Below are 15,649 nucleotides of genomic sequence, written 5' to 3'. Positions count from 1 at the left end.
ACATTGGTGAAGGCTATGGGGACACATTTGGAGAGGTACATGTAGGTTACTTTTGCATTGAATTACAAAGGCAATTCATTAGTGTCCTGGCGAAATCCGGAATGTTAGTCAGTTAACTCATGCCATCATTTTTGGAAATATTGTTTCTTATACATTTTGTACATTGTGAAGTCTTAAGTCATTTGAAAAACAACTCCCATTCTCATGCATGTACACTTGCAAGTTGGAAGCTACAAATCGACAACTTTGTAAGTAAAATTGATTATGAAAACAAATGAGACGGCTGACTGAAAATACACAATTGTTGAGCAGCACTCGCTCTTGTTAAACCAACGAATGCCATTCATTTGTATTTGGTCCACTTCTTCGAACGCCTTGCCGCACCCCCACATGAATCGCTTCTTCACTAGAAAATACAAAACCACTTAAATGTGGTCGAAATAGGTGGTAGTAGCCCATCCTGCACTGAATAACACAGGTAATTAAATCGCATTAGACTGCAGGTTAGACTTGCATCTGTCATCAATATGTAACTGTTTAACGAGTGACAGGATGCAGTGGCAACCTGTCATTCAGTGCTCTGCCCCACCTGTTAAGATAAACACTTTTGTGTAGTTATTTGGCATTAATACGTGTCACATAGCAGTTTGCAAACAAACATGGTCTCTTTTTTGCTTTCTTGAGCAAGGCAGTTCCAAAATGCAGGTGTTTCAGCCTAGCTCGGTGCTTTCTGTGGTGGAGAGGCAGCCAGCGGTTAATTGACTTAATGTTCTGTGACTCATGGTGTACTGTCCTCCTTAATTAAGGTGTATGCAACCATAATTTGACAACTCACATCGGTAGCCATGAAGTGCTTTGAAAGGATGGTCATGGCTCACATCAACATCATCCCAGAAACCCAAAACCCAGTCCAATTCACATACAGCTCCACAGATGACGCAATCTCAATCGGGGCGGCAGGTAGCCTTAGTGGATCGAGCGTTGGACTAGCAACCAAAAGGTTGCAAGATCGAATCCCTGAGCTGACAAGATAAAAATCTGTCGTTCTGCCCCCTGAACAAGGCACAAATACTGTTCCTAGGCCGTCATTGAAAATAAGAATTTGTTCTTAACTGACTTGCCTAGTTAAATAAAGGTCAAATAAAATCGCACACCACACTGCTCTTTCCCACCTGGACAAAAGGAATAACTATGTGAGAATGCTGTTCATTGACTACAGCTCAGCGTTCAACACCATACCGTATCCACAAAACTCATCCCTAAGCTAAAGACCCTGGGACTGAACACCTCCCTCTGCATCTGGATCCTGGACTTCCTGACAGGCCGCCCCAAGGGTAGGCAACAAGACATCTGCCACGCTGATCCTCAACACTTAGGGGTGCATGCTTAGTCCCCTCCTGTACTCCCGGTTCATCCATTACTGCGGGCCAAGCACAACTCCAACTCCATCAAGTTTGCTGACGACACAACGGTGGTGGGCCGGATCACCAACAACGATAAGCCAGCCTATAGGGAGGAGGTCAGAGACCTGGCAGTATGGTGCCAGGACAACAACCTCTCCCTCAATTTGAGAAAGACAAAGGAGATGATCATGGACTACAGGAAAAGGTGAACCGAACACGCCCCCATTAACATCAACGGGGCTGTAGTGGAGCGGGTCGAGAGTTTCAAGTTCCTTGGTGTCCACCTCACCAGCAAACTATCATCGTCCAAACACACCAATAATGTCGTAAAGAGGGCACGACCACCCCTTTTCCCCCTCAGGAGACTGAAAAGATTTGGCATGGGTCCCCAGATCCTCAAAAAGTTCTACAGCTGCACCATCAAAAGCATCCTGACCAGTTGCATCACCACCTGGTATGGCAACTGCTCGACATCCGTCCGTAAGGCGCTACAGAGCACAGTGCGTACGGCCCAGTACATCACTGGGGCCAAGCTTCCTGCCATCCAGGACCTATATACTAGGCGGTGTCAGAGGAAGGCCCAAAAAATGGTCAAAGACTCCAGTCACCCAAGTTATAGACTATTCTCTCTGCTACTGCACGGCAAGCGGTTCCGGAGCTCCAAGTGTAGGTCCAAAAGGCTCCTTAACAGCTTCTACCCCCAAGCCATAAGACTTCTGAACAATTCATAAAATGGCCAACTGGACTATTTGCATTGAACTCCCCCCCCTTTGTTTTTACACTGCTGCTACTCGCTGTTTATTATCTATGCATAGTCACTTTACCCCTACCTACATGTACAAAATACCTCGACTAAGCTGTACCCCGCACATTGACTCCGTACCGGTACCCCCTGTATATAGCCTCATTATTGTTATTTTGTGTTACTTGACTTTTTTTAAAAACTTAATTTAGTAAATATCTTCTTATCTCTATTTTGTTAAAATTGCTTTCTTGGTTAAGTAAGCATTCCACAGTAAGGCCTACACCTGTTGTATTCAGTGCATGTGACAAATAAAATGTTATTTGATTGTGTGAAAGACATTTTAGGACACACCTGAGGATGTTAACAACATGACCATCGAGAGAACACATCGGACAGTGACGACACTGCCCCAACCTGGTGAAAATCTTACAATACACCGACAGGGAGAAGGTCTGGCTCAGAGCAAAAGCTCTTAGAAATTCTCACTGGAAAGGGGCAAAGGTGGAGTTTTTCCCTGACTTTTCCAAGGATGTTCAGGACAAGAGAAATGTGTTCACGGAGGTGACACACACACTGAATTTATACCAGACATTAGGAACACCTTCCAAATATTGAGTTGCACCCCCAATTTTTCCCTCAGAATAGCCTCCATTTGTCAGGGCAATGACTTTGCAAGGTGTCAAAAGCGCTCCACAGAGATGCTGGTCCTTGTTGACTCCAATGCTACCCACAGATGTGTCAAGTTCCCTGGATGTTCTTTGGATGGTGGACCATTCTTGATACACACAGGATACTGTTGAGCATAAAAAACCCAGCAGTGTTGCAGTTCTTGACACAAACCGGTGCACCTGGCACATACTACCATACCCTGTTCAAAGGCACATAAATCTTTTGTCTTGCCCATTCACCCTTTGAATAGCACACACGCACACAATCCATGTCTCAAGGCTTAAAAATCCTTCCTTAACCTGCCTCCTCCCCTTCATCTATACTGATTGAAGTGGATTTAACAAGTGACATCAATTATTTTGCAAAATAATAGTGGATTTAGATGATTTTCCTCTGGTACTAGGGAGGGATTATAATCAGGTCCCTGATGCATTTTAGATTAATCTAAAACTGGTCGATCCAGGCTGTATCACATCCAGACGTGATTGGGAGTCCCATAGGGCGGTGCACAATTGGCCCAGAGTTGGCCGGGGTAGGCCGTCATTGTAAATAATAAGGAGAAAAAAAACAGGACCTCAAACTCAAGAAGCAATTCCAACACTGTGTAAAGATGCTGGTCTTTATGATATATGGAGACTGATCAATCAAACCGCTCATGATTACACATTCTTTTCGAATAAGCATACTGTTTATTCCCGCATAGAGTACTGTTTGATCTCACTCTCTCATAGATAAAGTGGGTGCTTGCAGTGTGGGCACAATCACTATGACAGATCATGCACCCATTGATCTGACGTTTGGAATAGGAGAAGAAAGAGAAACATTGAAGTGTTGGCGAATGAATACCAGCCTCTTACAGGACAAGGTGTTTTGTGAATTCCTTAAAGCAAACATTACAAAATTCTTTGAAACAAACAATGACGGTGCGAAACAGATACTTGTTTGGGAGGCTTTTAAAGCTTACATACGCGAAGTAATGACACAACGATCAGATACTATTAAAAAAATTGATAAATAGAACGTTTAGAAATTTGAAACGGAGCTCAAAACGCTGGAGAGGGATATTGTTTGCAATTACAGAGATCATACGTTTCCTGTAGTTCTTGACCAGATTTGCACACACTGCAGCAGGGATTTTAGCCCACTCCTCCATACATACCTTCTCCAGATCCTTCAGGTTTCGGGGCTGTCGCTGGGCAATACGGATTTTCTATTGGGTTCAGGTCTGGAGACTGGCTAGGCCACTCCAGGACCTTGAGATGCTTCTTATGGAGCCACTCCTTAGTTGCCCTGGCTGTGTGTTTCGGGTCGTTGTCATGCTGGAAGACCCAGCCACAACCCATCTTCAATGCTCTTACTGAGGGAAGGAGGTTGTTGGCCAGGATCTACGAGCGGAATGCTTTATTCAGTAAAAAAGCTGAATATTCCCTGTACAGGTTGAAGCAGATGGTACGAATCAGGTGAAAAGGCAGGAAAACTGTTGGCCAGTCAATTGAAACAATTCAGCAAATAGGTGGAATCAGAAATAAGACAGGCATGCTGATTACCAATCATAAAGAAAACAATATATTTAGAGACTTCAATCAGAAATGTTATACTTCAGATGGTCCTTTGGATATGCAGAAAGCAGAGACGTTCTTTCAGAATTTGAACCTGCATAAATCTAACAGCGGAAGACAGGAATTGACAGGAATTGATTAGATTGCCCCATTACTTTGGAGGAATTGACCGAAACCATAAGACAAGCACCATTGGTAAAACTCCAGGCTTGGATGGGCTACCCAGTGATTTCGATAAAAGTTTTGCAGAGCAGCTTAGCCCAGAGATATTGAAAACATTTAACACATCGATTAACACAGGTAAGCTCCTACCTTCTATGAGTAAAACAGTAATCGCCCTAATCCTTAAAAAAGGAAAGAATCCCCATGAGTGTGGGAGCTACTGTCCAATTTCTTTGATAAATTGTGATGGAAAATCATTTACCAAACTTTTGTCTATGATGGTGAATCATATAATTAAGAAAATCATAAATCCAGACCAGGTGGAGAACTGATCTGATAATCTTAGATGCCTATTGCATGTAATCTGGAAGGCCAAAAATGTGGATACTTCAGTGGCAGCTTTATCCCTAGATGCAGAGAAATCCTTTGATAGAGTGGGTTGGGATTACCTGCATTATACTCTAAATACATTTGGATTTGGACAGGGCTTTCAGAATATTATTACACTTATGTACAACGACTCCAAATCCATAGTAATCACTAACAGATTACGGTCATCTCCATTTAAAGTAGGGCGAGGCACAAAACAAGGTGACTGTCTCTCACCTTTCCTATTTATTATAGCACTAGAACCATTAGCCAAAGCCATTAGGCTGCATCAGTCAGTCAAAGTAGTTACTGTGGGAGGTAGATAGAATAAACTACTGCTTTATGCAGACTACATATTACTATTACTATCAGACCCCCAACTCTCCATATCTCCTTTACTCAACCTAGTAAATTAATTTTCAGAGATATTGAGGTATAAAGTAAATTTGACCAAGTCCGAGGTAATGCCCCTATAAAAACATGACTTCCTTAACTGGAGGTATCAATGGGTCCCTAAAAACTTGAAGTGCCTGGGGATTGCTTTAAATCCTAGTCAAGAGAACGTGATTTCTGAAAACCTTAACCAACTATTCAACAAAATTCAACTCCAGTTTAAGAACTGGGATAAGCTACCAATTGCATTATGGGGTAGGAAACAGTTTATAATTGTTTATATTATTCTTTATTTAACCTTTATTTAACTAGGCATATAAAGATTGGTCATAGCTCCCAAAACTGAATTACATCATCAGCATGTTACCACTATCCATACCTGTCGGTACCTTTTAAATCTAGGGACAAAATTAATACTCCCTTTATTTTTGCTGGTAAAAGGGCCAGGATGAAACTGGCGAGATTACAGGCAAAGACTGAGAAGGGAGGATTAAAGCTCCCTGACATGCAATTATGTCAAGAAGACTTTATAACTGCCCAAGTAGGCTCTCTCTTCATTGAGAACTCCAAAAGGCCAATTTTGGTGGACATCGAAGAAGAACTTAATGCCCCATTTGGAGCATCAGATTATCTGAGTCAACAAAAGGTGGGATGGCAGAATCCAATAATGTCCCATTCAAAAAATATGTGGAGTGAGATTCATAAGAGAGAGGAATATTCACCTTTCTTGAAAGCTCTGCTTTGTTATGGAACAACCATAAATTGAAAATAGGAGGACAGGGGATAAAGAACATTGGGTGTCTAAATCAAGAAAACACATTTACCTCTTTTGAAGAACTAAGGTCCAAGTATAATTTACAGGAACAAGACTTTTGGAGATACATTATCTCCAGTTTAGAGATTGTATGTTTACGGTGGGACTGAAAAACAACAAATTCCCTGTATATTCTGATGTAAATGTTAAGATAGAAATCCTCTGCAAATGGCCACATACCGCAGGGCTTATATATCGCCACCTTATAGGTGGATTTAATGAAACTTGTAAGGGCCTAAAGGCTGTATGATGAAAAAGACCTAGAGGTAACATTTGTAGAGGAGGAATTGAACACAATAGTACAACAGATGCAGATGCAGATCCCTATGAGGGATGCTGATTCAATTTAAAGTGTTCAATGGGATTTATTGGACTCCTCTGAGGCTGAACAGAATAGGTTTGATAGAATCCAACCTATGCTGGAGATGTCAATCAAGTACAGCTGACATAGACCTCCCGAGTGGCGCAGCGGTCTTGGGCACTGCATCGCAGTGCTAGCTGCGTTACTACAGATCCTGGTTCGATACTGGGCTGTGTTGCAGCCGTCATTAGGTGACGTTAAATTGGCCAAGCATCGTCCAGGTCAGGGGAGGGTTTGTCCGGCCGAGATGTCCCTGTCCCATCGCGCTCTAGCGACTTCTGTGGCAGGCCGGGCGCAAGGATGCTGACACTGGTTGCTAGGTGTACGGTGTTTCTTCCCGACACATTGGTGCGGCCGGTGAAATTTTCCATATGTTCTGTAAATGTCCAAGTTTGGGAAGCTTTTGGCATAGGGTAACGGAATAGACTGGGGAATAAATGGGTACCACAATACTTGCAAATCCTGCTATGCTATTACTGAATATCACTAAGGATATTGATAGACTGAGAAGCTCATGTTTAAACGGGCTAAAATATTTGTTTCCTTTAATATATTCTCTATTGTATATATATTCATGCCTGTCTGTCTATTGTTTAGTGTTAAATGTGATTAAATTCCATTGTTATATTGTGAAAGGAAACAATAAACTGTAATTGCAAAGAGTTAGCAGTTAAGGTTGGGGAAAAGAGGATTTTGAATGGGAATAAATGGTTTGGTCCCCACAAGGTTAGTAAAACAAACGTCCATCCTCCTCAGTGAATTTCATAAAAATAGTGAAACAATATCAGTTATCCTTTTTAGATAAAACTATACTAAATATACTCACGTCGCCAAATAACTGATTAAAAAATAATGTATTAATAATAAGGTCTACAATAGCATAAAATGTATTCTGTAGGGTAGCACCATGGTGTAGCCAGAGTCAGCTAGTTTCCGTCCTCTGTGTACATTGACTTCAGTACAAAACCTAGGAGGCTCATGGTTCTCACCCCATTCCATAGACTTACACAGTAATTATGACAACTTCCGGAGAACATCCTCTAACCTATCAGAGCTCTTGCAGCATGAACTGACATGTTGTTGACCCAATCAAAGGATCAGAGAATATATCTAGTACTGAAAGCAAGAGAGTGCGAGAGAGAGCTAGCTAAATTTCATATTTCTTTCACTTTCACTTACTTAGCTAGCAAATGCAGCTAGCTAGTTTAGCCTATTCAAACACTGGTACTCTTCCAAGTCAAGGTAAGCTTTTATCAATTCAATGCCACCGGGGTCCACTGGTGTAACTGCTAAACTGCTTGGAGACTGTACACTGTATGTGTCACATCTGTGTCACATCTACTCCCTCTCCTCCCCTCCCCTCCGGCGTTCAATATACTAACCACTGTTCCTGGGATCCCTCATTACACACACCTAGTATCAATCATTACACGCACCTGTACATCATCATAAGGCACACCTGGACTCCATTACCTTACTCATTACCTCCCATATATCTGGCACTCCCTTAGGTTCCTTCCCCAGTCAGTATTGAGCCTGTGTTTATGCAAAGATGCTACTGTTATATTGTCTCGTTCCATGTTTGTTGTTTTATTAAATGTTTCAGCTGCACCTGCTTCTCGACTCACAACGTCTTCGTTATGGAATACTGACTCAAACAATGGAAGCAGCAGGAGAACAAAATATCTCCCAGACGGTCCACAAGCAGGGATACCTTCTATGTCAACACCAGGACCAGCTTGCACAACTGGGGACGGCTATGGGAGAGGTTCTTCGCAGTGTGCAACATCTCGAACATACCCAGGAAGTGTTGCCGTCAACTAGCGGAGGATACTCTATAACCAGTCGACCCAGCGATCCAGCACAATATCCTATTCAGCAACCCGCTCAGGTCAGCGATGCCCGTTTGTCCCTACCGGATAAATATGATGGTACCCCATCTAAATGCCGTGACTTCCTACTTCAGTGCTCCCTCTACTTTACACACCAGAGGGAAGCCCCCACCACCGAGAGGTCCAAGGTTGCCATGGTTATTTCTCTGCTGACTAGGAGGGCTTTGGAATGGGCCACGGCCGTCTGGGAGAGAGGAAGAGCTAGATTCATATGAGGGGTTCATGTCTCTATTCAAATGCATCTTTGATCATCTCCGGAGGGCAGAGAGGGAGGTGAGTGCTTACTCTAATTATGGCAGAATACGTGCTCTTCCACCTCATAGGGCAGGAGTGAGTATTCCATCTTCATCACTTTCTGCTAAACTCTTTTTGGTGTCCATCACACTAGTTGACTATCCCTCATGTACTGTGTCTACAGCGTTAGTGGATTCCGGGAGCCACGGGTAACTTTATAGACCAGACCCTTATCTCCTCTCTTAACATCTCATACCCGCTCTCCTTTCCCGGTTCAAGCCCTTGATAATCGGCCACTAGGATCCGGAACCATCACCCAACCACTCATCCTCACCGCAGAGTCCATTCATCAGGAGAACATCTCCTTCTTCATCACCAGTGCACCAGGTCACAAGATCACCCTCGGCCTCCCTTGGCTTCAACGCCATAACCCCACCATCTCATAGTCGAGGATGAGAATCAGACTGGTCACCCGAATGCCGGAGGACCTGCTTCCCCATCCCCTGTGGTTCCATGTTGGTTGAGAGTCCTGTGGTTGGCCTTCAGCCCAACATCCCAGAGGTATACCAGGACTTGCGGGAGCTATTCTCAAAGACCCCCGCCACCTGTCTTCCCCCTCATCGCCCCTGGGAATGTGCCATTGACCTGCTGGCAGGGTCTGTGCCTCCGCGCAGACGCATCTACCCTCTGTCGGTGGTTGAGACCCAGGCAATGGAGGATTACATCCAAGAGGCACTCCAAGGTTTCATCCGCACGTCCAATTCTCCTGCGTCGGCAGGTTTCGTCATCATGGCCAAGAAGGATGGAGGGTCATGTCCATGTATTGATTGCAAAGGACTCAATGAAATTACCACAAAGTACCGTTACCCTCTCCCGTTGGTGCCGGCAGCCACCCAACAGCTCTGCGGGGCCAGGTTCCTTACCAAACTGGACCTGCGAAGTGTAAACAATCTCATCTGGGGATGAGTGGAAGACTGCGTTTAGCATGATGTCTGGTCACTGCGAGTACTTGGTGATGCCATTTGGTTGAGCCAATGCTTCGTCAGTGTTCCAGACATTCATTAACGAGGTGTTCAGGGACATGCTCAGACGCCAGGTGGTCGTGTATATCGATGACATCCTGGTCTACTCGGCTACCCTGGAGGATCACTTCACTCACGTTCGAGCAGTCATGGAACGTCTCCTGGCTAACCACCTGTTCATCAAGGCTTAAAAGTGTCAATTTCATCAGAAGACTGTCTCCTACTTAGGCTACCAAATCAGCCACAAATTGTATCCTTGTGCATATTATTCTAAGAAACTGTCCCCTGCAGAGAGGAATTACGACATTGGCGATCAAGAGCACCTGGCTGTGAAGTTGGCATTAGAGGAGTGAAGACACTGGCTGGAGGGCGCCAAGGAACCATTCGTCACCCTCACCGACCATCAGAACCTGGAGTACATATGGACAGCGGGGAGGCTGAATCCGCGCCAAGCAAGGTGGGCCCTTTTATTCACAAGGTTCGACTTCATGCTGACCTATCGCCCAGGTTCAAAGAACACAAAGGCCGATGTCCCGTCTCTGCGATTCGGGAGAGGGTCCTGTCCAGAGTGCACCTATAATCCCTTCCTGAGACATAGCTCCAGTGGTCTGGGACGTAGATGTGGACATTCGCTAGGCTTTGGAGAGGGAGCCCGGACCCCCTTACTGTCCTCCCGAGCGCATCTATGTTCCCATGGGGATAAGGGATCGGCTGCTGACCTGGGCACAAATAGCTGTCTCTGCTGGACATCCAGGTATTTCTCACACTAATCAATCCATCTCTGAGAAGTACTGGTGGCCCACCTTGGCGCAGGACGTCACTCGCTACATCAACTCCATTTTCGTATGTGCCTAAACCAAATCCCCCTGGAACACTCCAGCAGGGAAACTCCTTCCCCTTTCTGTGCCTCAGCTTCCCTGGTCCCATCTATCCATTGACTTTGTTACTGATCTCCCCTCCTCTGACGGTTTCACCACCATTTTGGTGGTTGTGGATAGATTTTCAAAATCCTGTCCTTTAATCCATCTTTCTTGTCTCCCTACTGCTCTCCAGGTCGCTGAAGCACTATTCCAGCAGGTCTTCCGGCATTATGGTCTTCCGAAGGACATCGTCTCTGATCGTGGCCCCCAGTTCACATCATGGGTATGGAGAGCCTATATGGAGAAGCTCGGGGTCACAGTCAGCCTCACTTCCGGGTATAGGCCTCAGTCCAACGGGCAGGTGGAGAGGATTAACCAGGAGCTGGGAAGGTTCCTGAGGAGTCAGGGCTCGATTCCTTCCATGGACGATCCCTGGGGATCGTGTCTGGCTCTCTACCAGGAACCTCCCACTCCGCCTACCCTGTAAAAAGCTGAGCCCCCAGTTTGTGGGACCGTTCAAGGTTCTCCGGAGGATCAGCGAGGTGACGTGTAGGTTACAGCTTCCCAGTGACTACCATATCTCACCTTCTTTTTATGTCTCCCTTCTCAGGCCGGTGGTTCCTGGTCCCCTAGCTGATGCTGTCCCCCACGACACCCCTCCGCCCCCCCTGGTCTGGCCTATGCCGTCAGATGGACTCCCAACGTGATGGGGGTCGGCTTCAGTACCTGGTGGACTGGGAGGGGTATGGCCCAGAGGAGCGGTGTTGGGTTCCAGTGGGAGACATTCTGGACCCCAACATCATCCGTGATTTCCACCTTTGCCGCTCGGACTGGCCCGCTCCTCATCCTCAGGGTCCGTCCCTCTGGTCGGCATCATCCTGAGGTTGGAGATGCGCGTCAGGGGGGGTTCTGTCATGTCTACTCCCGCTCCTACCCTCCGGGGTTCAACGTCGACTGTATACTAACCACCGGTCCTGGGATCCATCATTACGCACACCTGGCATCAATCATTACACGCACATGTACGTCATCATGAGGAACACCTGGGCTCCATTACCTCACACATTACCACCCCTATAAATCGGCCACTTATTTCTATTACAGCATATTAGATGACTGTCATTCATATTCCATTCACTCATCTCAATGTAACATCGATAGATTTAGGCTACTACTTCATTATACCCATGATGAGGTTGCTACAACCTAGCCTATGAATAAAAGTTTACAACAGGTGCACAGGTCGAGAAATTTGAGTAATCAAGGTGACAGAAAGTGACACATTCAATACCGCCTTGCACACTCTTGCCTGCATCTAGCTGATCTAGGGTGTAATCATTAGTCCAACAGTTGCAAACAAGAGTTTATATTGGACAAATTCAGGTATGTTTATTCCTGTTTTGTTCTGTTTAAGAAATGTTTTTCAACAGAATCGGCGGAATTAATACACAACTAATCACACGCAAACACAGTTCACCTTCATAGCAGCCACATGCAAATAGCATGTAAACTTTGATCTTTGTATAATTCCTTTTCGCATCTACGTGCTCTCCTCCTCTCACCTTTTCCCTTCGCTTGTGAACTTCAGTGAACAACACATCGACTGTCTGTGACCAGGTGAAAAAACCTTTCCAAGCCAAACCATCTCATAACCACTAACTGCTGCACACAGCCTGTATGTGCCCTTAGGTACCCCTCCATGTGTAGGATATTGTACTGGCCTGTGGAGTACATTCTTTCATATGTGTAGTAGTTTGTTGCATCGTATTGCTTAGTTTATCATTTGTGTCAACACTTTGGAACTCTCCTTCTTATCTCTGTAATCCCACCCTACCTTCACCCATTTTCCCTATGCTGCTTCCTTTGCCTTTTCTTCTCCTGATTTGATAACATGTTTAAACGTGTTGTGATGTACTGTTTTTACTACCTTTTTGTCACCTGTGTAATGCGGTCCTGCTTATTTTGGGGTTCAGACTGAATGCAGTGGTAAATGTACTGCTTACAATTGACAGCAACATGGACCTGTTAAATTTACAAGGGTGTTGATATACAGTAGCTGAGTTTAGGCATGGCTTCCTTGTTTTGAGTCTAAGTGTTTCTCATTCTGCTGGAGTTGACCTAGTATCTTATATAAAACCTTAAGCAGCCTGTATCCATTTGTAACTCACCCTAAAAAGCACAATATGCTGTTTTACATTTTGTGTTATTTTTACTGGTCTAATTCCTAAAAGGGAAAAGCAGAAGAATCTGTGCTCTCTTGGATAGTAACAATAGTTCATACGTTGCTCTTCGATGTCCAAGGTTTGTGGCATTGATGAATAAATAATTGAATGTTTACTTAAATTCAGATGTTTATATGTTATCTTGCGTATAAAAGGCATATGTATGCATTGTTTACTATTTTGATTTCTTTAAAACAATGTGATTGATGGGTGATTAGGTGTATTGTCAAATAAATATGCGTATTCATTCATCCTTATGGATACATTCTGCAATGAGTTAATCAGGCTTTCGAGTCTGCAACATAACAAGCTAGTTCTGGATTGCTTTAATAAAGCAGTGCATTCTGACACCATCAATTGAAATAGATTTCACCTTGTTCATATAATTGTCAGAAATAAGAAAAAATCTCCACCGGCTGAAGCAGAAGAGGATCTGGTAAAATAAATGTATGTTGCTAATATCTAGGTAGGTAGATAGCTGCAGTGCATTCGTAAAGTATTCAGATCCTTGACTTTTTTCACATTTTGTTAGGTTACAGCCTTAGTCTAAAATGTATTCAATTGTTTATTGTCCTCATCAATCTACACACAATACCCCATAATGACAAAGCAAAAACAGGTTTTTAGAAATAAAATACCACATTAACATAAGTATTCTGACCCCTTACTTTGTTGAAGCACCTTTGGCAGTGATTACAGCCTCGAGTCTTCTTGGGTATGATGCTATGAGTTTGGTACACCTGTATTTGGGGAGTTTCTCCCATTCTTCTCTGCAGATCCTCTCAAGCTCTGTCAGGTTGGATGGGGAGCATCGCTGCACAGCTATTTTCCTATCTCTCCAGAGATGTTCGATAAAGGTTCAAGTCCGGGCTCTGGCTGGGCCACTCAAGGACATTCAGAGACTTGTCCCGAAGCTACTTCTGCGTTGTCTTGGCTGTGTGCTTAGGGTCGTTGTCCTGTTGGAAGATGAACCTTCACCCCAGTCTGAGGTCCTGAGCAGGTTTTCATTAAGGATCTCTCTGAACTTTGCTCCGTTCATCTTTCCCTCAATCCTGACTAGTCTCCCAGTCCCTGTCGCTGAAAAACATCCCCACAGCATGATGTTGCCACCACCATGCTTCACCGTAGGAATGGTGCCAGGTATTCTCCAGACGTGACGCTTGGCATTCAGGCCAAAGAGTTCAATCTTCGTTTCATCAGACCAGAGAATCTTGTTTCTCATGGTCTGAGTCCTTTAGATGCCTTTTGGCAAACTCCAAGTGGGCTGCCATGTGCCTTTTACTGAGAAGTGGCTTCCGTATGACCACTCTACCATAAAAGCCTGATTGGTTGAGTGCTACAGAGATGTTTATCCTTCTGGAAGGTTCTCCCATCTCCACAGAGGAACTCTGGAGCTCTGTCAAAGTGACCATCAGGTTCTTGGTCACCTCCCTGAACAAGGCCCTTCTCCCCCGATTGCTTAGTTTGGCCGGGCGGCCAGCTCAAGGAAGTCTTGGTGGTTCCAAACTTCTTCAATTTAAGAATGGTGGAAGCCACTGTGTTCTTGGGGACCTTCAATGCTGCAGACATTTTTTGGGTACACTTCCCCAGATCTGTGCCTCGACACAATCCTGTCTTGGAGCTCTAAGTCAATTCCTTTGACCTCATGGCTTGGTTTTTACTCTGACATGAACTGTCAACTGTGGGACCTTATAGACAGATGTGCGCCTTTCCAATTCATGTCCAATCAATTGAATTTACCACAGGTGGACTCCAATCAAGTTGTAGAAACTCAAGGATGGCCAATGGAAACAGGATGCACCTGAGCTCAATTTCAAGTCTCATAGCAAAGGGTCTGAATAGTTATGTAAATAAGGTATTTCTGTTTCTTATTTTTATTACATTTCTAAAATTTCAAAAAACTTGTTTTCACTTTTGTCATTATTGGGTATTGTGTGTAGATAGATTATTATAATTTTTTTTAGCTAGGCAAGTCAGTTAAGAATAAATTCATATTTACAATGACGGCCTACGAACAGTGGGTTAACTGCCTTGTTTAGGGGCAGAACGACAGATTTTTACCTTGTCAGCTCAGGGATTCGATCTAGCAACCTTTCGGTTACTGGCCTAACGCTCTAACCACTAGGCTACCTTTCGCCCCATTTATGAAGAAAATCTCGAAGTTAATAAATGTTATAATATGTCTGTAACGTAACAAAATGTGGAAAGGGGGAAGCAGTCTGAATACTTCTGAATGCACTGTAGCTTCTTTGCAAAAAACAAAAAACGTCTAGTATTCATGGCACATTAAAAATATCTGACTGCTACTATTATAGAATCATGTGCAAGACACAAGACCAAATGTATAAATAAGACAACAAATATTAGTTAAATAACATATGGAACAGTAAATTTAAATATATTTTAGTTTTGGATCAAGGTAACTAGTAGCTAGCTTGCTGACAGCAAAGGTGATGATGATGCAGAAGCTTGCAAGGATGTGTAGTCTTGCATGATGTTTGCTTTGATGCTAATTAGTATTTTTGAATCTGAGCGCCAAATATAGTAATAAAAGTCACCTTGTCCGAGAGAGATTTATACTGTTATCAAAACGTCACGCCAGGGTAAGCCTACACAAAACACTTATTTGAAGTGTTTCTAAAAATCCACAATGAATAAACTATATGCTGAAAAAAGGTTGGAACAATTTCCGTGTTTTACTGCTAGTTTTTATGGGTATTATGAGGTCATCCGCTGTGGGGCTCATTTGGGCAACGATTGGAGAAACGTACTGTATAACGCCCCACACGCAGACTGTCGACCAATCGCGTTCACCTTGTCATTCTGCATCACGTTGTTGCAAATGCCGAGTTCAAAACAACTGGGAAATCTCAGATTTCCGACTTCCGTGCGTTAAAGACAACTGGGAACTCGGAAAAAAACGAGCTCAGACTGGGAAAAATCT

The sequence above is a fragment of the Salvelinus fontinalis genome, chromosome 11 (genome assembly GCF_029448725.1).
Source record: "Salvelinus fontinalis isolate EN_2023a chromosome 11, ASM2944872v1, whole genome shotgun sequence".
Classification (NCBI taxonomy): Eukaryota; Metazoa; Chordata; class Actinopteri; order Salmoniformes; family Salmonidae; genus Salvelinus; species Salvelinus fontinalis.
The sequence above is the reverse complement of the archived record's forward strand: the minus strand, read 5'-3'. Positions refer to the sequence as shown.